The sequence below is a fragment of the Amphiura filiformis genome, chromosome 18, assembly GCF_039555335.1.
Source record: "Amphiura filiformis chromosome 18, Afil_fr2py, whole genome shotgun sequence".
NCBI classification, from domain to species: Eukaryota; Metazoa; Echinodermata; class Ophiuroidea; order Amphilepidida; family Amphiuridae; genus Amphiura; species Amphiura filiformis.
In genome coordinates this window covers 23,678,645-23,681,048 of record NC_092645.1, presented here as the reverse complement: position 1 = coordinate 23,681,048, position 2,404 = coordinate 23,678,645, and the positions used below count along the sequence as shown (strand labels likewise).

At 34.6% G+C, this 2,404-nt stretch overlaps 1 non-coding gene across 1 annotated transcript; it reads left to right on the top strand.

Annotated features, from left to right (window-relative positions):
- Positions 1-1,814: 1,814 nt before the first annotated feature.
- Positions 1,815-1,896, top strand: Trnal-uag (transfer RNA leucine (anticodon UAG)). The gene has a single exon. It is a non-coding gene; the product is annotated as a tRNA-Leu (tRNA).
- The last annotated feature ends 508 nt before the right edge of the window (positions 1,897-2,404 follow it).

Below are 2,404 nucleotides of genomic sequence, written 5' to 3'. Positions count from 1 at the left end.
TTTATCCTCACCGTTAAGGGCTGGGGTATGAACGTTTGGACAGTATTTATTTTGGGACATTAGAGCACATCAGACATATCGAATTGCATTCTGAATACGAAGAATGTCATTCTGATATCAAATAATTTTGAATTTTTGAAATTCACAATTTAATACACATTTTATGGCAAATCATTAAAAATTGATATTTTTGATATTTAACAGTACTTGAAAAAAACTTTATAAATCTGATGATTTATACTTAAAGTGTATGTAGGTGGGTTGAAAAGCCGACGATCAATTGAAAATTTTGACCTTTCGTATTGAAGATATGGATTTTTTTTCCCAAAACACCAAAAAAAATTATGTCTTTTTGGGAAAAAATCCATATCTTCAATATGAAAGGTCAAAATTTTCAATTGACCGTCGGCTTTTCCTCCCTGCTACATACACTTTAAGAATATATCATTAGATTTATATAATTTACTTCGAGGACTGTTATATATCAAAATTCGAAAAATATCAAATTTTTATAATTTGTCATAAAATTTGTATTATATTGTGATTTTCAAAAAATGAAAAATATTTGATATCAGAAAGGCATGCTTCGTATTCAGAATAGAATTCGATAGGTCTGAGGTGCTCTCATGTGCCACAAAAATACTATCGAAACGCAATAAACGCTCATTTTAGATCCCTTAAAGCGTAAAATGGAAAACCTGCATTGCTATCAAAATTGTCCCAGCTTGCTGCGTGGATCCTGGGTTAATACGGTATTGAATAACCAGAGAAGATGATAAAAGAGGAGGTCGCTCGCTGCCCACATCAAATAAATAATGTGTGCATCCGCCTATTGATGGAAACAATGATCTAATCCGATTGATCAACTAATACGATAAGTGGCTTTGCGAGTCACGACTGTCTAGCTCTAAACGACGCATGCCCGGATATCAATTTGTTACGTCAGTTGACCGCGAAATATAATTTCTGTATTGTTTGGCATGACTGGCTGCTAAATTTGACCCGAGATCCCTGTGAAAAAGACCCGCATTTTGGATCCAAATAGCATTTTTGGACACGTTTGGACACAAAACGGGAGTATATGGAGAAACTGACACGAGTTTGAATTACTGATTACACTGGTTTTAAGTTTCCGTAAACTGCCGCAAATATTCAAATAGTTATCATTTAAATTTCTTTTCCTTTGACCTTATATTAATTTGATTGGAAAATTAATTATGCTTGACTTTCCATAACTTAACAATTTTTTGATTTTTTTAATGGGAGTTGCGATATATATAATGCTTTTTCACTCGTTTAAAAATCATGGTCACCCTGGTTAGTATTATTTTTTAAAAGAAAAAAGCATGATTTGACTGCAAAATTGGGACTTTAACGATGTACTTCCGTGTGTGGAATATTTTCTCCACTAGAGAGAACTACCAAATCAGACGAGCGTGTGGCGGATGAACAGATTACCACAAAGGAAGTTTCAAGTGGTGTTTTAAGTACCCCAAACAAAGAAAAGTGAATAGAGGTTAACTGTGGGTAATCGGATTATTATGTTCGAGCGATCTCCTCTTTTCTCATCTTCTCTGGAATAACCAAGCATAGTGCGTCTGATTGGTTTGCCAACTATTTGGGGAAAAAATTACTTCCTTCCTTAATATATATCAATGTTACACGTGACTATATTTATAGTACTAGTGATATCACCCTTTATTTAATTTCTATTTTATTGTATTGTATTTTACTTTATACTTTTTCTCCATAAAAAAAGCTCCATAAAAGCCTTTTGGATTAGCTCGATTTATTTCGTGTCTGTGCTGTGCAGTGGTAGCGTGGCCGAGCGGTCTAAGGCGCTGGTTTTAGGCACCAGTCATTTCGATGGCGTGGGTTCGAATCCCACCGCTGCCAAGAATTTTTTATTAACTGTTCTTCTTTATTTTTGTACTTTCTCCCTTTCTCCATTTATATAGTTTTATCCTTTGTTAGCCTTTTTTTTTTTACTTGCGTTTCCCTTAGATTTTAACGCAGGCGTTATAGCCTTTTTTTAAAGTCCTATCCGATTACCCCCCCCTTTTTTTTTTTTTCTTTTTTTAGGTTCAGTTACCCAACAGTGATCCATTTTTCAGAATTGTGTACCCATTTTTGTACCCAATTATGCCCCATCCTTTCAAATATCAAAAATTTAAAATATTGGGAAACACAGCTTCCTTTGTTTGTTATCCGGCCCGTAACCAGGATTTTTTTTTTGGGGGGGTGTTAAAATTAGGACCTTTTTGACCCCCCAAAAAAAAACCCATAAAAACCTACATTTTTCTCTCGCTATGCGCTCGTAAATATGATTTTCATAGTGCAGTTATGCTGCACAGCAAACATGATTCGACCTTTACAGTAATCACCCACTTGAAATCCCATGACT